Genomic DNA, 27,983 nt, shown 5'->3' with positions numbered 1-27,983 from the left:
CCAGATAAATTATTAAATTTTGGTATATTTCCTTCTGATCTTATATTTACTTAATCCATATTAACAAACATCCATTGATCACCTGCTGTTTATAAGACACCAAGGAAGAATCAGAAGTAATTGACAGCCAGTCAAACAGAGATTAATTGAATTTTCAGGGAACACTCATTAAACAATCCAGATGAATAAAACTTAAGTGCTAAGAAGTTTGTCTCAGAACAACTTTAGAGATTCTGTGAATTTGGCAAAGATGGTGGTGGGTGGTGAGTGGTGAGGGAAGAGGATCACAAAAAAAGGTTTATTTCTACCTTGAATCTGTAAAATACTTAAGAAAATGTGTAAATAAATATAGAATAAAATGAAAAACTGAGGAATCCTAAATGACATTGTGACACTTTTGGTATCCTGAGATTGGAGATTGGACAGGAAATAAAGAGCGTTGGAAAAACCTTGGACATTTTTCTTCTGTGTTCACTTTTTACCAAGGATCTAAAGGCAAGGAATTAATATTAAACAGTCAGGTTTTATTCTATAATTACGCACATTATTATCCCAAGAACACTCCATTTGCTTTAGATAATTGGAGTAGATTAGCTGTCGAGAACCTTAGAGTACACACCCAGTGTGAATTGACTTGGCCCAGTATTTCTGCTCTCTTAATGTCTCTTACATGCATCCCTGCTGTGCCATTTCCTCAGTTGTGGGCCCAAAGTGCTCCCTGCCCCCAGCTGGACATCTGCTTGGTACAAGTCAGACTAACTAGATCTTGAACCCTAATGAATGCTGGCCCGCCAGACCTAGTGCTAACAGATATCCAAGTCGGCTTGCGGGTAACTCCCTTCTTTCACCCAAGTGGCTGCTGTGCCTAAAAGAGTTCACTAGGGAATTTAGTAACAGCCCAAGAGCAGTGGCCTTGAAGCTGCTTTGGTGTTTTCAGGAGGTGTGTATGTGTTAAATAAGCAGACCCTTTAGTCTTGGGAACCTGCTAAGCTACAGATCTCACATGACACCCAGTAGAGACTGGCAGAGATTGGCCACTTCTCCTGGCCTCTTCCACCTTCCTTTGACCTCCTCACCTTGCTTCTCTCTGACCTCTGCTGACCTCTGTAACCAGCATGACAGCATGACATTGTAAAAACCCAGAACCTCAGACTACTGCCATGGCCTTGGCTAGACTATTCTCAGAGCCTTAGCTCTGCTGCCTGGAACTACTATGAGGCCTAAGTGTTACTGTAATAAAAGGTCTTTTAAACCACAAAGTGCTGGGGACAAAGGATTCTTTGGATATTTTTAGATGACTTAGGGGTAAACATGGCTTCTCAGCCTATGACTTGACTCTGACCCTCTGACTACCCAGTCAACCCTCACCAGGATGATGTACAGCTTCTTACAGCATCATTGATGGCTTTCGTAACTGCATTTGTAACTGCATTTCCATGCTCCCTTGGTGTCCCTGAATCCTCATTCCCAAATAGGTTTGCAGAAAAGTGGGAGAGTAGTTAGCCATAACCTAATTTTGGTTTTGCCTATAAGAAATGTCTAGGTAAGCATTGCCTGAGGAATTGGGATAGGATGTGAGTAGAGGACAGCCTTGGAAAATGTCCAGAAGTGCTCAGATTGTCAGATAATTTGTAAAACTTGGAAAAGGCAGTCAGTATAGGGTTAATTTCCTTAGGAAAGTATTGTGAGACCCCAGAAGCTTGGGAGAGGAGATAAGCAGATAGAAGCTGGTTGAATGAAACAAGGAGGAAATAGGAGTGAGGGGTTTGGAGAGACAGGGCGCATCCTTGTGCTGGCAAATTCTAATATCTCTGGCATTGACTGCAGTCCACTGAGTGCAGAAAGCTCAACAACAGCAGGATTATGAAATCTGTGGCAGGAAGCAGCTCTTTCCTTCAGGGGAGAAACAAGTTTCACTGTGTAGAGGGGAACCACTAGGCCTATGGAATAAGGTCAATTCATGTGATATTAATCTGAAACATCTTCGTGTTAGTACAAGTTAGGGAATTTTAATTTGGGTCAGTAATCTCATATGTTTTTGTGTTTTTATTTCCTAAATACCATTTGTCAAATCTAGTATGCTCTTCTAATAAATACCCTTTCTTATGAAGAGCTTTATTTTTTCATTCAAATGATTTAAAACCTCTAAGATATATAAAGAAAGGTATTTATTGTTACATTGTACTAGTGAAAACTTGGAAACAATCTAAATGTTCGTCCATGGGATATCTATTATGTAAATTTTGGTCCATTTTTATAATGGAATACTGTGCAGTTCTTAAAAACAATGAAGTAGAGCTATGTATTGATAGGAAAAGATGTTTATGATATTGGGTTGTACAACTATGGTGAGATTCAATTTTTTATAAATTTATTTCAAACGTGATAAGGTAAGTTCAGAAGAGTCTATGAGGAATTGTTGTCAAACCATTAATGGTGTAAGTTGTAAAGGGAAATTTTTATTCTCTTATCCATGTATATAAGTATTGAACTGAAAGCATTTGGCCTTTTTCAATGAGCATGCATTTTTTATCTAGAATTAAAGTTCCTGTAAAATTCAACACCAGTACAAAGAAAGAGATCTCTAGAGGCAGTGGATGCTATAATAATCTCTAAACTGAAGTCACTGCTCCCCAGATTGAGCCAAATTTGGAAAACCTGAAAAAGCAGAGAGTTAGAGTAGCCAGTTGATGTTCCCCATCATACTCTGTTTAAGAATGTGAAGTATTGATATATTGCAGCAACTTGAATGAATCTCAAGAGCATTATACTGACTGAAACAAGCCAGTATCAAAAGCTTACATACTAAGTAATTCAAATGGAATTTATAGGACATTCTCGACATGACAAAACCATGGAGACAGAGAAGATATCAGTGGTTACTAGGGTCTGGGAGAAGGAGCAGCACAAAGGAATTTTTTCAGTGATGGAAAGTTTTTTTATCTTGATTGCAGTGGTGAACATGAGATTAACATGTTAAAATTCATAGAACTATAAACAAAATCAATTTTATTGTTTGTTAATTTAGTCAAAAATGTAAAAGCAAAAAACCAAATAAAGGAATAAGGAACCAAAGAATATCATATGTCTGAACCCACATAAGAACATGGCTGTGGATTTCTGGTTGTTCAGCACCACGTGTCCACCCCACTCTGTGGGACTTTCTCTCCTTGGCTAAATCCCAGAGCCAGCCTCACCCTTACTTCTGCCTGGGAGATCAGTTCAATCCCAAAAACTGTAAGGGATTGCCCACTTTCTATTTAAACAAATCTCGTATCAGGAAGCTCAGCACCTTTCAAGACTTTATATTGGATTTACATATATTGCCTTCTACGAAGCCTGCAATTTCTCACTGTAACTTCTACCAGCGAAATCTAATTTTGCTCACTGGCATCACGTAGAATTAATACAACTCTAGAAACTCTCAGTATGTTGCAGTCATCTCTCTCTGCTCTTGCCTCTCTCACTTCTCCTCTGAACTGGTTCTTTTCTCATCCTGGTTTCTACACTCTCCACTCCTCTGGTCTCTTTTGTCTGCTGTCTGGTTTGTCAGCGTCCCTCTGAAAATGCATTGGTCAGACGTGAACATGATTCTCCATCTGTGGTCTGACAATAGGAAACAGAGCTAGTTGGCCCTCTTGCTAATCCTAACATGGTTTTTCTATTGATGGTGCTAGGGTCACAGGGCCATCTCTAGAAGCCATATCACTCTGTGGATTCACAGTGCCCAGACATTGTCTTTTTGCACATGCTGCTGAGAACTCCCCATAATGTTGAACAGGAGTAGGTTTTTTGTCTTTCACTGTACTCTGCATTTATCCTATTCAGTTACATCTTTTTAGGGCTGGCTGTTCCACTCTCCAGATCATTTTGCATCCTGCAGGGGTCTGACATCTGGCATACCCACCATTTTTCCCAGTCTCAGGCTCTGACTTCTGTCTTCATCTGTGTCAGTCTGCATCTGTGTCAGTAGTATAGTCCCTCTTTCCAAACGACTTGAAGAAGGGAGATGTTTGAGTTTCATTTTTGTGCCGTCTCACCTCTGACTCACTGGAACAGCCTGTTCCACAAGAAAATAAATACCGACATGTCTTAAGCTTTCCCTCTGCTTGTGTTCCTTTCTGAAAAGGTTCCTCTTGTCTTCTGAATGTTGTACCTCTTTATATGTGACTGTTAATTGTATGCCTTGATGCTATTATAGTTTGGGTTGCTGGGGCAGGATGGCGCCGCATAAATACAACTTATCCTAATTAGCATCACTGCATACTTAAGCAGGTCTGAAACCTGCAGTTTCCTCTGGTGCTTCATAGGTGTATAGTTATTATGAAATTACTACACATCTGGCTGTCTTATTTCCATAATTGCTGCAGTTGAAAGGTGACTGCTGGCCTATTCTAGAATTAAAAGGTGTTAATTATGTTAATAATCAGGAATTCAGAAGCAGCTTCCCTTAGTGGGTCCTGGAAGTGTGTGGGATCTGGAAACTACAGAGAAGGTGGGTAGCCAGTGACCAGATGCCAGAGTACGGACAAGAGGACATAAGAGGAAGTAGAGACTCTATAGGAAAAAAATGAGAGAGACAAATCATAAATGACCATGGAGGCAATTTCTTGGCATGATTTAAAAGTGCATTTGATATAATAAGGTAAATTAAAAGGCCAGGGATTTGGTGTAATTTGCTCCTGAAAGTGCCCTGTGGACTTCCTCTAACAAGACACCTTCTGCCAATAGAATGCTCAGGATGTGAGGGTAAATGGAGAAGGTTCTAGATCATCCTTTTTTCCCCCTCCCAGAAGCCAGGGATTTATTTCCAACCCTCTTTAAAAAACAAAAACAAAAACAAAAACCATTTCACCAAAAGAAATGAAGTAAATAGCCCCAGAGCAAAAATTCTATGCTGATCTACCTTATGAAAAGCTTGGAAACAGTAGGGCAGAGAGCCTAGCATGTAAATGCAATGTTACCAGATACTGACCTGTTTTATATAGTTATTCCTAAACCAGTTGACCAAGAGATTGCATTTAGTTGAGAGCCCTCACATGAAACATTGCCACAGTGTCCTAAAAGTCCAGCTCTTAATGGGATGAGAAGGGAATCTGGCTGCTGAGTCGGGGGTCCGTCTGATTGCTAGTCTGACCCATGGGTGTCCCTGTCTTCGGTGTCTTTTACTGTGTCCCTCTGAAAGTGTCATGCACTGTCAAAGAAGACCATTTCTCAATGGCCTTGAAATAGTCAAACCATCTGTCCTCACCAATTCAGGTAAAGTGAGTCAGAGTGAGGAAGAAATCATTAGAAACAGCTTAAAACTATGCAAAATGTACTTTACACATGACTGCCAAAAAATACATTTCATGTAACCTTTTTTCTTTTATTCAGAAATCCCCAGACTTCTACCCTATTGACTGTCAGCTTCTTTTGCCTGAAGTCTGCCTTTCACCTGTTACTTTTCTTTTTACTCTTTGTTAACAGAGGAGGTAACAGATATTATTATTCTATGTATGTTTTCTTGTATGTATGTGTGTGTGTATATATATGCATGTAAATATAACTCTTTAACTTAAGATTAATACATTTTTCAATATATGTAGGGTAATCTAGTTAAAGAGAACTGGGAATTGTAGCGGGCAGGTATTTCAAGCAAAGATTCTAAATTGCACTTCAGTTAATAATGAAATTCTTGCAGGAATTAGCTGCAAACTTGTATTTAAGAATCGAATTTGAAGAGTTGTCTGTATTGATTTGTGAGGTATAATGGTACTACTCGTGATTGGAATGCTGTAAATTTGCTGCCTGCAGAGAGAATGAGAAAGATCACAGCAGTCTGTTCTTGGGGAGTCCCCCCGTCTATGCTCATGCTGTGCTAAATCCAGTGGTCCCAGCCAGTGGACGTTCAGGAGCCCAAACATTGTGTAGAGTGATTTTTCCTGGGATATGATAAAGACCTGATTTTATTTTATACATAAAATTCATTACTTATCTATTTGTTTATACATGCATTCATATACATATAATTTATTTCTATCTATATATCTATTATATTATTTATTTATTTTGAGATGGAGTCTCGCTCTGTCACCCAGGCTGGAGTGCAGTGGCGCAATCTCAGCTCACTGCAACCTCCACCTCCCTGGTTCAAGCAATTCTCCTGCCTCAGCCTCCTGAGCAGCTAGGATTACAGGCTCACGCCACCACGCCTGGCTAATTTTTTTTGTATTTTTAGTAGAGACAGGGTTTCACCATGTTGGCCAGACTTTTCACGAACTCCTGACCTCAGGCAGTCTGCCCACCTCGGCCTCCCAAAGTGCTGGGATTACAGGCATGAGCCACTGCACCCTGCCTATTATATATATTTCATATAAAATAAAATCCATCCTTTTATTAAAAAACACCCTCTTCAGTGTCACAAACTTTTCTCCTCACATGCAATTTTAGTCTCTTTGAAACCATTTTCACCAAAACAATAACATATATTCTAGAATTTACTGAATGAGTAAGTATTTGCATCAAAAGTATGTGTTTATCACATAATAGCATGAAATCTGATTTCCTTTTGATAACTGGAGTTCAACTCTGATCTTTCTTTTAGGAAACAAATGAAGTATTTGTATTTAGGTTTTAAAAAGTTTTTTCTGTCTCCAGTTTACTTATAGCTCATTTTCATTTTTCAAGCTCCCCACATACCCCCACCTCCTGGGTTTCTTTTCTGAGTGAACAAACTCTCATATTGTCATTTTTTTTTTGAAAAGGGGTGGTTATCTCTATAATTTCTGGGAGAATATTGCCATTATACCCATCTTTTAGTCACTAGAGACTGAGCATGTGATGTCAAGCTGTACTTTTAATGAAAAACATATCATTTAAAGCATCAGAAAATTGCAGGTTACACTGGTGAAGAATCGGGAACATTCTCACCACCATAACAAGCCCTACTGGTTCTCCCTATCTCCCTGCTGGTGTAGATGATCTCATTTGGCTGGGTAGTTACCTTCTTTGGAAAGACGGTCATTTGTTTTTACTCTCGTGGTGCCTATGTTTTTCCAACTTAATGTTTTCATATACTGCCTCCACTCAAGAGTGAAATGTGCATAGTTTATCATGAGGCAGTGGTTGGAAAACAAGAAAACCAATGGAGACTTTCCTAAGATCACAATGTATAAGATGAAGGAGGAAGATGCCATTGTATTGCCTTTGATGAAAGGAGAGAAAAATGCTGGCAGGTGGAGGCCCAGAGAGAGAAGGTGACCTTCCACTCAAACCTTTGCTTTTGTTTATATTGTTCCCCCATCATGCTTTCCACTTGTTTCCCCAAACCCCCTCCATCCTTCATGGCCCATGGCCACTTCCACCTACCTTCTGAATAGCTGAGCTAGCCCCCTCCCCTTCTCTGCACTCTAAGTGCTTGCTTCTCTAATTGGCAGTGAATCCTCTCTACCTGATGGTAGTTTTATCTGATTCTTGAGCTTTTACTAACTTTTCATATTTTCTTTTCCTGGCAAAATAAGGCATGGATCCTTTGTATAGCTCTGTGCCTTTGTATAGCTCTGTGCATAGAGTATATAGGCCTTTGTGTACACAGAGTACACAGACATTTGTATAACTGTATGCACAGAGTAGACACTCAGCAAATGCAGTGAATTGGATAAAAGATCTCATAAAGGAAGCAGGTGTTCAACGGTCCCCCTCAGTTAGTTTAGCTTTCTTATTTGCAGACAACTGATTAATGGCCTTTGCACAGTAGGTGTATAGTGACACAACTGGATGTCTCCTTCCTAGGAGCAAGGCCTACATCTTCTCTATGTCCCTTTGGGTCCTGAGCACAGGCTGGGCACACCAGAGTCTCAGAACCTGCTCAGTGAATTGAAAGGAAGAGAATGGGCTGCCTTCTTGATGCTAAGGCTCCAACTGAAGTAACTGTGACCTCAGAACCCTGAGCTTGGGCTGACCTGGCTTCCTGCTGGGCTGTGCCTGCAGTGACAGTCATAATCCCTTAAAGTGAAATAACAGAAATGCTGCTGGATCATGAAAAAGCTCAAGATAACCAGGTGCAAGCTTCGCTGCCTTCTCAGTTTAAGAATCCAGGGAAGTAACTGACCTTTGCCATTTACAAAAAAGGGGAAACATTTCAAATCTATTTATTTTTCTTTTTTTTTTTTTTTTTTAAATCCTAAAGTCTCTCTATGCCTTGGTGCTTCTGAATTGCAGTTTTTGCTTGTTACATTTTGTTGACTCAATAAAAACCCCCTTAATGCAACCCCCTTACACTATGTCTGCTTTCTACTCCATCTGCAAGTGCTTGTGGGAGTGAGATTTGGACAGGACACTGGGAGGGGGGTGGGGGACCGAAGGCAAAGCTTCGTGCATGGGTGTAGGTTTCCTGGATCAGCTCCTGGCCAGCTGGTGGAGAATTTGCTGTCTATGGTGTAGTAGTGCTGAGACCAATGAAGACCTTTAATCAATAGTATAAACCCTAATTAGCAAAAATGGTCATTTCTCTGTTGTATAGCTAAATTTAAAGTTTTTCTTACTAGACAGAAGTACCATGCCTCTGTGTGGTGTTTTTTTTTTTTGGGCGGGGGTGTGTGTGTGTGTGTGTGATTGTTGTTCAGGATGGGGTCGGGATTTAATTTTTTTCCTCCCTCTTCAATATTTACTCCCATCCCCCCACCCCCACTCTAATGAATTTAATATATGTCCTTGAATACGCATCTGACATGTGTGTATGGCAACATGAAAGGAGTTTAAAATTATGGCCAGGCACGGTGGCTCACGCCTGTAATCCCAGCACTTTGGGAGGCCGAGGCAGGCAGATCACCTGAGGTCGGGAGTTCAAGACCAGCCTGACCAATATGGAGAAACCTCATCTCTACTAAAAATACAAAATTAGCCGGGCATGGTGGCACACGCTTGTAATCCCAGCTACTCGGGAGGCTGAGGCAGCAGAATCGCTTGAACCCAGGAGGCGGAGGTTGCAGTGAGCCGAGATTGCGCCACTGAACTCCAGCCTGGGCAACAAGAGCGAAACTCTATCTCAAAAAAAAAAAAAAAAGGTACACACACACACACACACACACACACACACACACACACACACGGCTATTACATATACTCATGGAGCCTTGCTTAAGACTTTCCCTAATCCCTAGTCATAAAGATAACCTTCTACAATATGCCTTGTTCTCACCATAATTTTTGAAATGTCATCCTGTAAATCTTTGGCACACATTTATTTCTGGTTTTGTTTGAGCGAAGCAAAAATCTTGGATATAGTTTAATATGTTTGAGATGTAGTCTAGCAACCAATATCTGCTGAGCATTAAATAACTTGGAAAGAAGTAAGCATTCATATTTCTTATTCCATATGCTCTCAAGCATTAGTGTTTGTGGGTATTACCAGGGAGCTTTGAAGAAATGTAGATTCTTGATCCCTGGTGAGATTCTGGTTCATTAGGTTAGGGTGGGACTAGTAATCTGCTTTTTATGCAGTGCAGGTGGTCTGCAGTTAGTACTTTGAGAGATATTATCTTATGTGGGTCAAATGGTTAGCAGCAGCGAATCCATACAGGTCTGCAGCAACCTCAATTCTTGCCTCCTCAGAAGAATTTGTCTGAGGGGTATAAGGCAGAGGGAGAGACTGAGGCAAGTTTTAGAGCAGGAGTGAAAGTTTATTAAAAAGTTTTAGAGGCCAGGCACTGTGGCACATGCCTGTAATCCCAGCACTTTGGGAGGCTGAGGCAAGTGGATTGCTTGAGGCCGGGAGTTCCAGACCAGCCTGGCCAACATGGCAAAACCCCATCTCTACTAAAATCACAAAAAGGAGCAGGGCGTGGTGGTGCGCACTTGTCATCCCACCTACTCAGGAGGCTGAGGCACAAGAACTGCTTGAACCCAGGAGGTGGAGGTTGCAATGGGCCGCGATTGCGCCACTGCACTCCAGCCTAGGTGACAGAGTGAGACTCTCTCAAAATAAATAAAATAAAAGCTTTAGAGCAGGAATGAAGGGAAGTAAAGTACATTGGAAGAGGGCCAAGAGGATGACTTGAGAGATTCAAGCGTGTGGTTTGACTTGAGGTCTTATAGGTTGGCATACTTTGGAGGTCCGCATCTCTTCTCCCCTGATTCTTCCCTTGGGGTGGGCTATCCGCATGCACAGTGGCCTGCCAGCACTTGGAAGGGGCTGCATGCGCAGATATTTACTAAAGTGGTACGCATGCTCACTTGAGGCGTTTTTCCCTTGCCAGTCAAGTGTTCTAGAGAAAGGTCATACACTCGTTAAACTCCACTATTTTGTCTCTTTGTGCGCATGCTTGAGCCCACTCGCCCAACTCCTGAGATCGTATCAGGAAGCTTCTGATCACTAGTTTCAGGTTTTATCTATTGGGAGACTGGCTGTCTTTCCCTGGCTCTGGCTGAGAACAGTTACTGTTTTAGAGAGACAGTTAACTGCCTGACCATCACCTGATGGTCGCCTCACATTCCTGGGTGGTGGGGGAGTCTCCTGCCCTGCTCATGTCTGACTACGTACTGTAACACAATCATAGCAGATATATCACTTTAAAGGACACCATCCACAACAACACAAGTAAGGAACTTTGAGCAAAGGGAATGCAGTGGAATATTTACCTACAACAACAACCCAGCCACTGGGTACTGTAGTCATTGCAGTAGGGTTGTGCGAAGCAAGGTTTCTACACGGAAAAGTTGTTGAATATTTTATATCTCTCTCTCTTTTTCACACTAATGCTGAGTTTCCAACAGACACTGATTCTTCTGAGGACTAGAAAAGGGTTTTTTGAGGCTATTGCCACCCTAATTAACACCCCTCGTCTTCTTTTAAAGGAGCCCCCTGAGGTCTTTAATAGAAATGTGAGATCTTGGAAGGAAGCACCTTCCCAGGGTGCAAGTTTGCTGCATTATAAAGGGAAAAAGTAAGAACCAGAACCAGAGAGGCCTGGCAATTAAGATCCATGGACAGTTTCCAGGCTTAACAAAACAAAACAAAACAAAAAAGGCAGTGAGATATCATTGCATTAAATTACTACATCTTAAAACTTGTTCCAGAGCAGCCTACATGGCTTATTTATTTTTATTTTATTTTATTATTTTGAGACAGTGTCCCTCTGTCACCCAGGCTGGAGTGCAGTGGTACGATCTCGGGTCACTGCAACCTCTACCTCCCGGGTTCAAGTGGTTCTCCTGCCTCAGCCTTCTGAGTAGCTGGGATTACAAGTGCACACCACCATGCCCGGCTAATTTTTGTATTTTTAGCAGAGATGGGGTTTCACCATGTTGGCCAGGCTGGTCTCGAACTGCTGACCTCAAGTAATCCACCTGCCTCAGACTCCCAAAGTGCTAGAATTACAGGCGTGAGCCACCGCACCAAGCCCTAGATGGCTTATTTAAAGGATAGGACTCTCAGGATCACTTGAGAAGAACATTGAAAATTGAGAAGGATGCTTGTACAGGACAGTGGCAGGAAGAAGATGTTCCCTGTGGCCAGCCTAGGTTCTTGGGCTGGGCAAGTTCAGTGGCTTCCTCAGCCCCATGAAAACTGGAGGAATTTATTCTAGACTTATTAGGCTCCCCGGGATTCAACCACTCTCCTTGTTATTGAAAAATGGGTTATGATCTTGTAACAGTTGACTTGTATTATCACATTTGTCATCACCATCAAGGTAGTAATAGTGACATCCCTGCGTTATAGAGCATGGTTTACACAGGACTTTCCCCTAGATTATCTCATAATTATAATGGCTACCCTTTGTTGAGTGCCCAGGAAGAGGTGAGTACTTCATATATACCCAACCCTTCATCCTCCTGAGAAATCTATGCTTTCATAGTTGGGGAAACAGAAGCTCAAAGCCACTAGAAGAGTTTTCTTTAAGTCACATAGTCAGTAAACAGCAGAGCTAGAATCAGAATTCAGGCAGCAGATTCTCCAATCATGTGTAGCATATTCCATAATTTGAAGAAAACAGAAGTTTATTATTGTTTAAACCCTTAAACATATTTAAAATATAACGTATTTATATCACTACTGAGGTTTAAGTTATGAGAAAGTTTTGTACGTGAAGAAACTATGGAATCAATGGCGGTTGATTTTACTGCTGGTGGAATAGTGATTGGGCTGTTGTCAATAACCCAATAGAAGGCTTGGGCTCTCCATTTATTAATTCACTGACTCTGGCTCCACCATTTATTCATTTAATGTTTCTGGGAGAGTTATTTAACCTCTTTGAATCTCCATTATCCAGATCTATAAATTGGACACAATAGTAATACCTATCTCATGTAGTTCTTATGAGGATTACATGACATTAATACATACAAAGTATTTAGAAAAGTATCAGGCACATGGTAAACACCAAATAAATGTTAGATGTTGAAAAAATGAATATGGTGATATGATAGCCTTTCCTTTGGCAGATTGGACATGATGGCATCCTGCTTTGACCATGTACCAAGATGTGTCTAGTACAGTAATACAATTAATGTGAAGGCTTCCTCTTATTTAATAAAACCTAGATTTTCAGAGTCAGAGGGCTGTAGGTTCTCCCTTTTGATCTGGACTCTTGAAATTGACAGTACCTAAACACTTGGCTAATTATTGATGAACTATGATAATCAGGTAATCATGGACATATGAAGAGTGCTTTTAGCCTTTTTGAGCCATTGAGAACTCAGTAGAAACAAGGCATCCTAACAGCTCTTGAGATGGAGACCATCTTGTGTGTAAATTGAAGAGTATATAAGTTGAAGAGTTCAAATCACAAGCACTTCATTGTACTAGTTCGTAGTATCCCAACACAAAGATGCCCAGGTGCACCTGGCAGAATAATGCAGCTTGCAAGTCCATTCCAAAGGTTGTCATAGCCTCTACACTGCCATTTAAATGTCTTGCACTACCTTTAATATTACATGTAAGTAAAATAAAGACCCTATTTCTAGAAGTCATGCAATAAATCCTAAACTCATTTTCATAGACCTGTTTTACAGCTAATTATATCTTTTCAGACCCAATCTTTTATTTTCCCAAATCTACCATAATAGAATCAGTGTTACTGATTCTTCCATACCATAGTTGTTTTTAAAACCAAATTAACATGCACTGGAAATAGATTTGAGTTTCTGGATGGATCTGTCATCTTTTACAGGTTTTATAAAGAGGCGTCACTGATTAAGTCCTCTTCATTCCAAATACAGCTATTTTCTTTGCATGGATACAGAATATCGATCAACCACATCGTAGTTGTTTTTCTAGATTTGCTCTGACCTCACAGACCACACACTGCTGATCGCCTGCTGCTGTCACTCCAGGATGACTCAGGTAGCTGGCTCACCCTGCTCATCAGGATTTCCCTCAGGACACACCACAAGCACTAGACATTTCTTTGTACCAGCACTCTGCATAGTATTCTAACTATAGAGAAGATTCTCATTAAAATATTTTAGGATAATGGCAGGTGCAGTGCAAAACACAGACCTTTTTTGTGTGGCATTTCTTCCAAATCTTTATTTTGACTCTCAGTACTAATTAAGTGTTAAGTATACTTAAGAGAACTAAAGTTTTGAACCAAAAACTAGGTACAACTATACCTACTTACTGAATATAAAACCAAATCTAGTCGGTTACTGAAGCTTGTGCATTTGTCACGTATTTCTCATGTCATGGTTTTTATCTCTGTCAGTTCGTTTATGGCCTTCTCTGCATTGATTATTCTAGTTATCCATTCTTCCATTCTTTTTTCAAGATTTTTATTTTCTTTGCACTGGCTACGTAATTCCTCCTTTAGCTCTGAGAAGTTTGATGGACTGAAGCCTTCTTCTCTCAACTCGTCAAAGTCATTCTCCGTCCACCTTTAATCCGTTGCTGGCGATGGGCTGCGTTGCTTTGGAGGGGGAGATGCGCTCTTATTTTTTGAATTTCCAGCTTTTCTGCCCTGCTTTTTCCCTATCTTTGTGGTTTTATCTGCCTTTGGTCTTTGATGATGGTGATGTACTGATGGGGTTTTGGTGTAGGTGTCCTTCCTGTTTGATAGTTTTCCTTCTAACAGTCAGGACCCTCAGCTGTAGGTCTGTTGGAGATTGCTTGAGGTCCACTCTGGACCCTGTTTGCCTGGGTATCAGCAGCAGAGGCTGCAGAAGATAGAATATTGCTGAACAGCAAGTGTACCTGTCTGATTCTTGCTTTGGAAGCTTCGTCTCAGGGGTGTACCCCGCCGTGTGAGGTATGGGGTGTCGGTCTGCACCTAGTGGGGGATGTCTCCCAGTTAGGCTACTCAGGGGTCAGGGACCCACTTGAGCAGGCAGTCTGTCCCTTCTCAGATCTCAACCTCCATGTTGGGAGATCCACTGCTCTCTTCAAAGCTGTCAGACAGGGTCGTTTGCATCTGCAGAGGGTTCTGCTGCTTTTTGTTTAGCTGTGCCCTGTCCCCAGAGGTGGAGTCTACAGAGACAGGCAGACCTCCTTGAGCTGCTGTGGGCTCCACCCAGTTCGAGCTTCCCAGCAGGTTTATTTACCTACTTAAGCCTCAGCAATGGCAGACGCCCCTCCCCCAGCCTCGATGCTGCTTTGCAGTTAGATCGCAGACTGCTGTGCTAGCAATGAGGGAGGCTCTGTGGGTGTGGGACCCTCCCGGCCAGGTGTGGGATATAATCTCCTCATGTGCCGTTTGCTAAGACCCTTGGTAAAGCGCAGTATTGAAAACTAAATCTAATTATACGTTTTTACTAAAATATGCAAACAATTGTTTTTAAAAACAAACCTAACAACCCAGTTCAAACCAATGTGGACTTCTTAAAGTTAAAATATCAAACTTGTCATACAAATTGAAATTTTTTTTGAGACTCTAATTTTAAAAAATATCTTCTTAACTCTCTATGCTAGATAAAATCCCATCTATTACTATTTATTTCTCACAACATTCATGGAATGGAAGAACTGAAGAAAGTCATTCTTTTCTATCTTATTTTTTGACTGTAATTTCCCCCATTAGGATTTTCTCAAGAAGTAAGATACAGAGTTGAGAGCAACTTTTGTCTTTAAACTCATTAATAATTTACCTTAACCCCTGGGACAACAGTGCTAGATACAGCGATTAGTTTAAAGGGTCAATGAAATGGCACCGTAGGGAGGAGGAAGGTCAAGTGACTAATACCCTGCAGCACTTGTGATTTAACAGTAAGAAGATATAAAAGGAGAAGAATTGGCAGCAACTTTCCCAACCTCAGGCCCAGAAAGTATATCTTTCATGTCTGTAATCACTTGAAGGTATTCTGGTGGTGACAGAGCCTTGGTTTGTGGTTTGGATAGCACTGGGCTACAGGATAAATCACCTTCTGGAATATTTTGGTAATTTTTTCCTTCCAAATTGTAATTCTGTTCAGCATCAGCTATTTATCTTGAGTTATTATTCTAAGAAAATCAGTGATTTGTTGTTGTTCAGAGGGATGTATTATTTGCCCAAGAGAAAAATGATTGTTGCATTTTGGTAAATGGGTGGGAGGGTAGAGGAACATGCATCTGGAACTGGCCTGGGTCATCTCCTCTTCTTTCATAGAAGTTTAACCCATCCTTGTGTTAGATCATTTATCGTTATCAATAATCATTATCAATAATATCATTATCAATAATCTATTATGTGCACAGACTAAAAGAAAAAAGTAAAATGACAATGTTTCAAAACCAGAAGAAATGAGTTTGAATTGCTGAAAAAATACATGTAATTGCCTATTTTACATCAAAACTTCCAATCATTAAATAGTATGTATAAGGAGAGTCTTAATGTTTTTAGAAAATACCTAATATTAAATTAAAATTGCATAGAAAATATATGAACAAAGAGCAAAAGTCTAGAGGGAAATATTTGAAGATGTTAACTCATTTACTTAATAAAGATTTCAGTGCCTGTTATATGCCAGACACTGTTCTAGATGCCAACATATATGGTGGTGAGCCAACTAAAAAGATGCTGCTTTCATGGAGTTGCACCGTAGTTGAGAAGAGGGAAAATAATATATCCATTTTTAAAATTTCAAGTTTGATTTTAGATACAGAGGGTACATGTGCAGGTTTGTCACATGGTGAGTATATTGCACCCAGGTAGTGAGCATCATACTCAGCAGGTAGTTTTTCAACCCACACTGCTCCCTGTCTCCCCCTTCTAGTAATCCACAGTGTCTATTGTTCCCATCTTTATGCCCATGTGTGCTCGGTGTTTAACTCTCACTTATAAGTGCGAACATGTGGTATTTGATTTTCTCTTCCTGTATTAATTTGCTTAGGATTATGGCCTCCAGCTTCATCCATTTTGCTGTAAAGGATATGATTTCATTCTCCATTTTTAAAAAAATAACAGCTTTATTTAGACATAATTCACATATCATGCAAGTCACCCATTTAAAATGTACAACTCAGTGGTTTTTAGTGTATTAGCAGTTGTGCAGCCATCACTGCAGTTTTTCAACATTTTTATCACCCCAAAAGTCAGCCTCTTTTGTCTGACCTCTTTCACTTAGTATAATGCTTTCAGATTTTATCTATTTTGTAGCATGTGTCGGCGCCTCTTTTTTTGCCAAATAATATTCGATTGTATGGACATAGCTCACATTTTGTTTATTCATTTATCAGTTGATGGTCATTTGGGCTTTTCCCCCTTTTGCTGTTATAATAATGCTTCCATAAACATTTGTATACATGTTTTGTGTACACATATGTTTTCATTTTTTTGTGTTCATACCGGTGAGTGGAATTCCTGGGTCATTCGGTAACTCTGTTTAATCATTTGGGGAACTCCCAGACTCTTTCCTAAAGTAGCTGACCATTTATAGTCCCACCAGCTATGTATGAGAGTTCTGATTTCTCGATCTCCTTATCATCTCCAACATTTGCTACTGTTTGTCTTTTTGGTTGTGGCCATCCAATGGGTGGGAAGTGGCATCTCATTGTGGTTTGATGTGCATTGTCCTGATGGCTAATAATATTAAGCATCTATCTTTTCATGTGCTTATTGGCCACTTGTACATCTTCTTTGGGGAAATGTTTATTTGGATCTTTTCCCCACCACTGGGAACTGATGAGAGACTGAGCCCTGTGTTCTTGGCTACACCAGCCTAGAACAGAGTTTCTGTAGTGCCGAGCGGGGAAGGCAGAGGGATGTAGAGGCCTGTGGTTGAAATGCCACAGACTAACAACTGTTCTTACTGAGTTTTAGTAGATTTTCTTGAATAAATATTTCTTCATTTGCTGTATGCACTTAAGACAATTTCAGACGCATTAAATGGTTGGTTTTTAAATAATTTCTACAAGTTATGCTTGTTTCTCTGGGAATGGGCCTTTGTAGCTCCTCACGCCACCATTCCAGAAACCTGGAACACTATTTTACTCAAAAGAGTAACTACTGACAGGCAAACTATGATTAGGCTTGAGTATCTGGCAGGCATTTTCTCAGAAATGAACAAAGTCTGTGACTTCAAGGAAAACAGCTGACAGCACTTGTTGCCATAAATTTGAGTTTTCAAGCCAAAATGAGAATTCTAAATTTTAGAATTTTAGAAAACTTCATCCAAAACAATATATCCCAGCAGATCGAATGTAGAAGCAGATATGAGAATCTGTTTTCTAGTAAGACAGACATTAAAGAGTTTGCAAAAATGTAAAACAATGTCACTCTTGTTCCCAGTTTTTCTTGTTTTAGAAAATACATTAAAAAGACATATGCTAATTTGCATGGTTTTATTGTTATTTTAAATGAATATATAAGTAATTTTAAATGTCTTGGTTTTAATTTTCAATATAGTAAATACTGATAAATACACCCTGCCTAAACAAAATCCCTTGAGGTCCTCAATTTTTAAGAATATAAAGGGTCTAAGACCAAAAAGTTTGAAAGCCACTTATCTAATAAAGACCCATCTATAATCTCCCTTAGATCAGTGGTTTCACACACACACACACACACACACTGCACCAAATGAAGATATATTCTTTAGAAGGACACTTAAAACAATTACACTTATAGACCATCACCAAATTTTTAAACAAATTTCAAATAAATTATGTACTCAGACCGTATTTCTAACCACAGTTAAATTAAATTAAAAATGAATAATAAAATATACCACCCCCATCACTACTATTACCACTACCATTGTTTGTTTGGAAACTACAGAATATACATATTCTTATGCCATTAAGGTAATCTGATAATCCTAAAATAGAAAATATTTAGAACTGTTCTGGTTTTAGATTGCCACAGAACAAAACATGCTAAAACTTAGTGGCCTACACTATCCTTAGTGAAATAACTCAGAAACAGAAAGTCAAATATCATATGTTCAAACTCATAAGTGGGAGCTAAACAATGGGTACACATGGATATACAGAGGGGGATAATAGACATTGGAGACTCCAAAAGGTGGGTGGGTGGAAAGGAGGGATTGAAGGTTGAAAAATGACCAGTTGGATATAGTGTTCACTGTTCAGGTGATAGCTACACTAAAAGCCCAGACTTTACCACTACACAATATATGCACGTAAGAAATCTACATTTATACCCTCTAAATATATAAAAATTTTAAAAATGTTTAAAATAAACCTAGTGGTCTAAAAAGGTAACATTTATCTTGCTGACAGATCTGTAGTTTGGGTTGGGCTCAGTGAAGTCGGCTTGTCTGTGCTCCTCTGCTCCACAGGGCATCAGCTGGCACATCTCAAAGACTAGGGGGTTGGAGTCATCTGAAGGCTCACTCTTAGGTGGCAGTCAACACTTGCTGGCACAAGCTGGAACCCTGGTGCATGACCTGCTCATGTAGCCTGGGCTTCCCTAGGACGCAGTGGCTAGGTTGTAAGGAAAGCCATCTCACGAGCTCTAGAGCCCTGCAGAAGCTGTGTCACCTTTTATGTCCTAGCTTCAGAAGTCACTCAACTTCAGACGTCATACCTTGTGTCTGTTCAAGGTCAGTCCCTAAGCCCGGTCTGTATTCAAAATGAGGGAAATTAAATTCAATTTTTGATGGCAGGAGTGTAAAGGAACTTCCAGGTATGTTTTAAAACCACTATAGAACTGAAGAAATAAAATTATATGGTTTAACTAAAGCAGCACTTTAGTACTTTAGCTAGAGATAAATTTTTATCATTAAAGATGAATTTTAAAAACAAGGAACGTTGAAAATAAATGTGTTGAATGTTCAACTAAAGAAGCTTGTAAAAGAATAATAGAATAAACCCAAAGAGGACAGTGGAATAAAATGCTAAATATAAGAGCAGAAATTAATGAAATAGAAAACAACGGAAAAATGAGAAGAAGATCCACACCAAAAGCTGTTCTTTGAGAATGTTAATAGTCCCACTGTCTAAGAAAAAGCAGAGGAACAAATAAGCACCAGCAATAGGAATAAGAGCTAACATTTAGTAAACACTAAATTTATTACTTTTTATTGCCATGGACTGATTTAAGTGCATTACATACATTAACTAGTTTAATTTTCACAACAACCCTAAATAACTTGCCCATGGAAAAACACATCACCACTAAATGCCTTCCTACTTTTCATCTCTGCTGGGTCTCTATTTATTCCCCTCTTTTCATTCCTCATGGTGTTTTGTGTCTTTTCTGTTTTTCACTGAAGAAACCTTTCCAAAGGTTTGTCTTCTCAAACCTTGCCTTTGTTAACTTTTAGGCATGTGTTTGTTTCTGTTTCATTACTCTTTGCTCAGTAGTTATTTCCTTTCTTCTATTTTCTTTGCATTTATTCTGCTTTTCTATTTCTAATTTATTTGTTTGTATGATGAGCTCATTACTTTTCAGCCTTTCTTCTTTTCTAATATAAGCACTTAGGGCTACAAATAACCCTCCTGGGGCCACTTACACTGCATTCCACAGGTTTTTTTGTTTGGTTGATTAGTTTTTGTTTTTGAGACAGGGTCTCACTCTGTTGCCCAGGCTGGAGTGCAGTGGTATGATCATAGCTCACTGTAACCTCAAATCCCTGGGCTCAAGTAATCCTTCCACCTCAGCCTCTTAAGTAGCTGGGACTACAGGTGTGCTACTGTGTGTGTGTGTGTGTGTGTGTGTGTGTGTGTGTGTGTTTCTGTAGAGATGAGGTCCCCCTATGTTGCCCAGACTGGTCTCTAACTCCTGGCATTAGGCATCCCCCGGCCTTGGACTCCTAAAGTGCTAGGATTATAGACCTGAGACACCAGGCCTGGCCCACAAGTTTTGATATATAGTGTTTTAATTATCAGTTCTAATTTTTTTGTTTGAATTATGAGTTATTTTAAAATGTAATTTTAGATATCAAAACCTGTAGGTTGCTTGTTGTTATTGACTTCTAATCGAGCTGCATTGTTGCCAGAGAACATTAGCTGTAATGGATTCTGATTCTTAAAAAATTTTGTGCTGGGCGCAGTGACTCAAGCCTGTAATCCCAGCACTTTGGGAGGCCGAGGTGGGTGGATCACGAGGTCAGAAGATCAAGACCATCCTAGCTAATACGGTGAAACCCCATCTCTACTATAAAAATACAAAAAAAATTAGCCAGGCGTGGTGGTGGGCGCCTGTAGTCCCAGCTACTTGGGAGGCTGAGGCAGGAGAATGGTGTGAACCCTGGAGGCGGAGCTTGCAGTGAGCAGAGATCGCGCCACTACACTTCAGCCTGGGTGACAAAGCAAGACTCTGTCTCAAAAAAAAAAAAAGAAAGAAACTTGCTTTATGGCCTGGTATGTGATAATTTTTTATAAATATTCAGCCCAGCATGGTGGCTCACATCTGTAATCTCAGCTACTCAAGAAACTGAGGCAGGAGGATAGCTGGAGCCCAGGAGTTTGAGTCTGTGGTGAGCTGTAGTCATGCCACTACACTTTAGCCTGAGCAACAGAGTAAGAACCCACTGCTAAATAAATAAATAAATAAACAAATAATCAATGTGTGTGTTAGAAGAAATATGCCCTCCACTAATTGGTATAATGCTCTATATATGTCTGTATTAGGGTTCTCTAGAGGGACAGAACTAATAGGATAGATATATATGTAAAGAAGAGTTTGGCCAGGCATGGTGACTCACACCTGTAATCCCAGGACTTTGAGAGGCCAAGGCAGGCAGATCACAAGGTCAAGAGATCAAGACCATCCTGACTAACATGGTGAACCCTATCTCTACTAAAAGTTCAAAAAATTAGCCAGGTGTGGCAGCACGTACCTGTAGTCCCAGCTACTTGAGAGGTTGAGGCAGGAGAATTGCTTAAACCTGGGAGGTGGAGGTTGCAGTGAGCCGAGATTGCACCACTGCACAACAGAGTGAGACTCAGTCTCAAAAATATGAAATAAAATAAAACAAAATAGTTATTAAGTATTAACTCTCACAATTACAAGGTCCCACAGTAGGCCGTCTGCAAGCTGAGGAGCAAAGAGAGCCTGTCTGAGTCCCAGAGCTGAAGAACTTGGAGTCCGATGTTCGAGGGCAGGAAGCATCCAGCATGGGAGAAAGATGTAGGCTGGAAGGCTAGAGCAGTCTAGTCTTTTCATGCTTTTGTGCCTGCTTTACACTCTAGCTGTGCTCATAGCTGATTACATGGTGCCTACCCAGATTAAGGGTGGGTCTGCCTTTCCCAGCCCACTGACTCAAATGTTAATCTCCTTTGGCAACATCCTCAGAGACACACCTTTAATCAGTACTTTGCATCCTTCAATCCAATCAAGTTGACACTCAATATTAACCATTACAATGTTCATTAAATTGAGTTTGTTAATTATTTTGTTGAACATCTAGAATAACATTTGATAAAATACCTGGGTACTATGGGTTAGCCAAGTTGTCACATAAAATTAACCATCACAACTTTGTTTGTTCTTCCCTCTCTTCCTTCCTTCCTTCCTTCATCTTTTTTTTTTTTTTTTTTTTTTTTGAGTCAAGGTCTCCCTTTGTTGCCCAGGCTGGAGTGCAGTGGCATGATTATGGCTCACTGCACCCTCAACTTCCCAGGTTCAAGTGATCCTCCCACCTCAGCCTACCAAGTAGCTGGGATTACAGGCACATGTCACCACACATGGCTAATTTTTTAATTTTTTGTAGAGACAGAGTTTTGCCATGTTGCCCATGCTGGTCTCCGACTCCTGGGCTCAAGCCATTTGCCCACCTCGGCCTCCCAAAGTGCTGGGATTACAGGCGTGAGCCACTGCCCACACCTCGCCCTACACTTATTTCATTTTCCATCCTCTTACTTTCAGCCTTTCTCTGTTTTTATGCTTTTGATACATTTCAGGTAAATAGCATTAAGTTAGATTTTGTTGTTGTTTTTATGTGCTCTGACAATCTCTGTTTTTTATTCGGTCAGTTTATCCTATTTGTATTTATTGTGATCATATTTAGTTTTTTCTTCCGTTTTATTTTGTGTTGTTTATTTGCTATATTTTTCTAATTTTCCCCACACCCTGCCTTCCCCCACCCTCCCACCTTCTAGTAAATTGATTATAAGGTAAACAAATATATACCTTTTTTTCCTCTTCTATTGATTTGAAAGGTAGTCTGTTTCTTTTATTTGGAAATTATCTTAAAAACGTATCTGGTATAATTGATTTAACAAAGTTTAAAAACAATGTGGCACAAAGAGTGGCCCACAGATTGGCACCAGTCTAAGGACTGTTGTGTATTAATTCACAATATGGAAGTATAGAGATTGTGAAGAAGCATTTAGAAACATTTGATCCATTTGATGTTGCCAGTGTATCTAAGGATATGATCATTTTCCTAGTGATTCATTGTAGTATGTTTTAGAAAAGATCAGTTCATGAGGGACTGGAAGAAAAGCTGGGGGCCTTCACAACAGTGGTTTGAAAAGCACTAAAGTTCATTAAGGTTTCTAGTCTTCTCCCAAACAATGCAATTACTTTAAATCCTTCAGTCCTGTTTACCCCTTTCCAGCCTATATGTTATTGTCATCTAGTGTCTTAAACCCATTTGTAAATATACCTCTAAAATGTATCATGTTTATTATTTTTTTCCTAAAAAGCATTAGTTAGATTTACCCATGTTTTTACCAAAATTCATTATTTTTTAGTGCAGCTTTTTCTTTCCTTCTGGATTCAAATCTGTTCTTTCTAAAATACCTCATTTGGTAATTTTTTCATTAAGGGTTTTTACTGATAAAACCTGTTTTTTTAGAAAAGTATCTTTATTTTAACCGACTTTTGGCATAATTGTATAACTAAAATTATAATATTCTAAAGTAATTGTTCTAAAACATTTAGTCTTCCTATAATGGTCTTTCAGTACTTTTAGAACATTGCCCCACTATCTTCTGCCATTCTATTGTAAATGTCAAAAAGTCTACTTTGTCTAATTGTCATTTTTTATAGGTAATCAGTCTTTTTTCTCTGATTTTAAAATCTCATAGCTAGGCACAATGTCTTGTCCCTGCAGTCTCAGTTACTGGGAGGGCTGAGGCAGGAGGATTGCTCAACCCCAGGAATTTGGGATTGTAGTATGCAATGATCACACCTGTGAATAACCAATGCACTCCAGCCTGGGCAACATAGTGAGACCCCATCTCTTAAAACATATATATTCCCTTTATCTTTGTTGTTCTACAGTTTCACAATAGTGTTTCTAGATGTTTCATGAAACATCTAGAAAATGTTGCTCCCTGCAGCAATATTCCTGTAGCAAAATATTCCTGTAGCAAAATATTGCTTCCTGCAGCAATATTTAAGAGGTATTAGCTGATAATTTTCTAGAAAGTGTAAGTTATTAATCAATAACTTTCATGCTTTATAGTTGTAAGCTTTCTTTCAACTTTCATACTTTAAAAATAACTTTCAGACATTTTATTTAGAAAATAATTTTCATACAATAAAACTGATAGTTTTCTAGAAAGTATGAAAGTTATGAAAGCAATAAACTGCTGTTTCTTAAGCTTTTATTCAATGAATGTTGGATTCTATAATTCTACCCTCCTTCACTTTAGCTATTTTGTGTTCTGAATGGCTTCTTCATACAGGTTGCGTATCCCTTATCCAAAATGACCGGAAGTGTTTTAGATTCAGAATATTTGCATATATGTAAGGCTTGAGCATGTCTAATCTAGAAATCTGAGATGCTCCAATGAGCATTTCCTTTGAACATCATGTCAGCATTCAAAAAGTTTCAGATTTTGGAGCATTTTGGGTTTTGGATTTTGGATTAGGAATATTCAACCTCTATCTATTTTCCAACTTATTTGTTCTCTCTTCCTCTATTGCTTAACTACTGCTTAACCCAGTCTTTGAATTTTTAATTTCAGCAACCACATTTTTTCAATTTTTGTATTTAAATGGAGTTTTCTTTCAATTATTTCCAGTATCTGTTTCCAGTATCTATGTCCTGATCATTCCTTTTCTGATTCCTTCTTCTAGACCTGTAATCAACTGAGTCATTCTTTTTTTATAGTTTTTATTCAATAATTTGGTTACATGAAGTCCCTTGTGTTTGTAATTTGAGTCTGTGAGATGCTTATCTTCAGAGTTATCTTTTTGTCCGTAGGGATGCTGCACAGGCTGTGTTGAGGGTTTGTCCCTCATGCGCTGTTTTATTTTTTATTCTTCCAGGTACCCTCAGGGTATTACCCTCAGAGACACACTCCTGTGTGTACATGTAAATGCATGTGTGTGTTTTCACTACGTTTTCTGGACCTACTGTAGTTGTAAACCAAACCATATATAAGCCAAACCATAGTTACTGATTTCAGGGACATTTAGCTTGGACCCAGTGCTCAGGCCCTGCAAGTCAAGCTTCCTCGGCTGTCCCTGTGTCAGTGCGGGAATAATCTCTACTCTGTTCCTGAGGGCATGAATGTGTTGTTTTCACGTTTCTTCTTGTATCTGCCCTTAAATGCGATGGAAACTCAAGCTTTTGGTTAGCAAAATGGGCATGTTCTGAGGCAGCCACAACAGCTCCAGGTTTTAATTTTTTCTGTGTGTTTTCCCACTGAAGATTTTCCTATTTCCTTACCACTTTAGCACTGTGTGTGTATATATGTATGTTATGAGTGAATGAATGGGGTTTTGCTGTGTCACCCAGGCTAGAGTGCAGTGGTACAATCATAGCTCACTGTAACCTCAAACTCCTAGGCTCAAGCAATCCTCCTGAATCAGCTTCCCAAGTGGCTGGGACTGCAGGCTCTTGCAACCACACCCAGCTGAATTTTTTGAACGTATTTATAGAGATGGGGTCTCACTGTATATTGCTCATGCTGGTCTCAAACTCCTGAGCTCATGGAATCCTCCTGTCTTTGCTCCTAAAGTGCTTGGATTACAGGTGTGAGCTATTACACCCAGCCTAATTTAGCTTTATTTGTAGGGGGATGTAGGCTCTATTTTATCAGGACATTTGTAGTGTGAGAAATTTTAGTCTATCCAATCTCTAATGTTATATTATTGAAATGGAAGTCTCTCACAATGCATCTGTATCATCAGGAAAAATATTAACATACTTAGTTTAAAAGAGAAAAGCACCTACCTTCACGAAGGGCTGGAGCTTCCCTCCCTAGGGTCTAAATCTTTCTCCTCCAGGCATGGCCCTTTTTCTGCTGTCAAAGCACAGAGATGAATTCCCACGGGTGGCTTGTGGAATCAGGCTGAGTGGCCGCATGGGTGCGGAGTTTTCCCAGTATTTTTCTGCTTCTGCGCCTTCACTCACTCCCCTATTCCAGTTTTGAATCACCTTCCAAGTTAGCAACCCATTTATTTTTATCTCCATCAAGCTCTGGCTTCTGTCCTCATTCCTATTCACGTCTCTTTTCTCGTTTTTCTCTCCACCATTTAAGCAACGTAACCAGATAGTAACTTTTTTCTGCAGAGCATGTGTCATTTTGGTGGCCCAGTATGTGCACCCTTCTCTATATTAGGAGAATGTTACCGACCTCATAATGCTTGGCAGGAAACAAAGACAGCCTCTGGTGATAATACTGTGTTCTCACTATTCCTCCCTACCCTGCAGCTGGGCCAAATGCAGGAGATCTCAGCTCTCCCTTTCAGACTGTCTCATTCCACACTTTGACACAGGAGCTAGTGACAATAGAAGCAAGAGTTGATGAGTTCACTCTCTGGAGAAGCGACAGGATCTTAGTTTGCCAGATTGACTTCCTGGCATTATGGAGCAGAAACAGGGCTGTTGCCAGTCATAGTTGCAGGATCACTGCCTTCCTACTCATGGCCTAGTGCCAGCTGGAGTGTCTTGCAGCAGTAGTGGTGATTGGTTATGGGCTTTGCACCTGGCAGCTTAGCTTCAAGTTTTCCAGCCCCGCTCAGAATCATGAGCCCCCAGGCTTCCTCTGCTGAATGAACTAGGGTTGATTTCTGCAGCTTGCAGAGATCTAAAAACTGAGAACCTAGGTGTTACACTTATCAATGTTTTAACAGTTTCTGTGTTTCTCCTAAGTCAACATGTCCCTGTTGGGGGCTGTCCATGCGTAGACTCTTTTTATACTGCCTTCTCTTAAATGTTTGTCTTGGAGATACTCAATGGCTTATACACTAGGCAGATTTTTCACTCTTTTACATATCATATTGAGTTGCCCCACATTTTCCAGTCTTCAAATGTTGTCTCTTTTTTCTGTTTGTTTGTTTGTTTGTTTTTGAGACAGAGCTTCGCTGTTATTGTCCAGGCTGGAGTGTAATGGCGCCATCTCAGCTCATTGCAACCTCCGTCTCCCGGGCTCAAGTGATTTTCCTGCCTCAGCCTTCCGAGTAGCTGGGATTACAGGTGCCCACCACCACATCTGGCTAATTTTCTGTATTTTTAGTAGAGATGGGGTTTCACTATGTTGACCATGGCTGGTCTCGAACTCCTGATCTCAAGTGATCTGCCCACCTCGGCCTCCCAAAGTGCTGGGATTACAGGCGTGAGCCATCGTGCCTGCCCTGTTGTCTGTTTCTTTAGCATCCAAATACAATAGTGATAGCACCTACTTGGCATGTATCCAGCCCCCTCCCAAATATTTCTAAGAATCCTTGGGGAGCTCTGAACACCTTTTGGTTGCCCTCTCTGCCAACCTCTTGCGCCCATACTGCCCCCAAATTCAATCCCAGATACTACTGCAGGCTGCTCTTCCCCCCGGCACAACTTACCTCCCAGCATAGGTGTATTCCCAGGGCATGCTACCCAAGGTGACCCTGAATTACAGACTTGAGCATGTCAGAAGGAAACCACAGTGCAGAAAAAGTGCATTTACAGCTGTGATCTTGAAGATCATCACTACTCCCTGGTGCAGGAAACCCCTTATTTCAGAGGACACTGCTGGACATGGCTGCAGAAACTCACTTCCATTTGTGAATAATCAAAAGTTGGTTGTCTGTATTTTACCAATGCAAAGAAATAGGGAAAACTCAAGCTGAGACCTCACTAACCTCACTGAATTCACAGAGACAGCTGCATGTTATTCTTAACGTGCTCTAATATAAATGTGGTGTGCAGTCACAAGATCTTAATTTTAATGAATACCACTCTTTCTTTGGGAAGTGGCATTAATACTCTAGCGTGAACTAGAAATACTAAATTGTTAATAGCCTCCCTAGAGTTTTACTTCTTGTTATGATAGCTTCAACATTTTAATCTTACGTTAGACAGAGTAAAATATCCCAGTGTAGGCTCCTGAGTTTGAAGTTCTTGAAGTGTTATTCAAAAATAGGAAAATCTTTTTGTCCATACTCTGAGAAAAGCGTGAGTCAAAATCAGTTAAAAGGCAAATAATTATTATCAGAGGCAATGCTATAATTTTTAAAAATGACTTTAAAAAAGTTATAACATTTGCTCATTTATATTTGAATGCTTGACATTTCATGACTTGAATGTGGTATTTTGTTCCTTCTGGCATAAATGCACAGTTCTGTCTTCCAGTCTTTGTCTATAGTCTGTTTTAGTGTATTCTATATTTTAGAAAGATTTCACTTATTCTTTAATATTATAAAATTCCCCCACATTGAATTAGTCAGAGTAGATCATTTTGATTTCTG

At 39.9% G+C, this 27,983-nt stretch overlaps 1 protein-coding gene and 1 long non-coding RNA gene across 17 annotated transcripts in view; one reads left to right on the top strand and one right to left on the bottom strand.

Moving 5' to 3' along the window:
- Nucleotides 1-27,983, top strand: part of ULK4 (unc-51 like kinase 4) — a 701,729-nt gene that overhangs the window by 619,284 nt on the left and 54,462 nt on the right. The gene's annotated exons all lie outside the window — the stretch shown is intronic.
- Nucleotides 8-25,656, bottom strand: LOC141409667 (uncharacterized). Its single transcript, XR_012431021.1, has 2 exons — nucleotides 25,489-25,656; nucleotides 8-4,060 (listed from the first exon to the last, which is right to left on the bottom strand). It is a non-coding gene; the product is annotated as an uncharacterized lncRNA (long non-coding RNA).

This window comes from Macaca fascicularis, chromosome 2 (assembly GCF_037993035.2).
Source record: "Macaca fascicularis isolate 582-1 chromosome 2, T2T-MFA8v1.1".
NCBI classification, from domain to species: Eukaryota; Metazoa; Chordata; class Mammalia; order Primates; family Cercopithecidae; genus Macaca; species Macaca fascicularis.
This window is presented reverse-complemented; position numbering and strand designations above follow the sequence as displayed.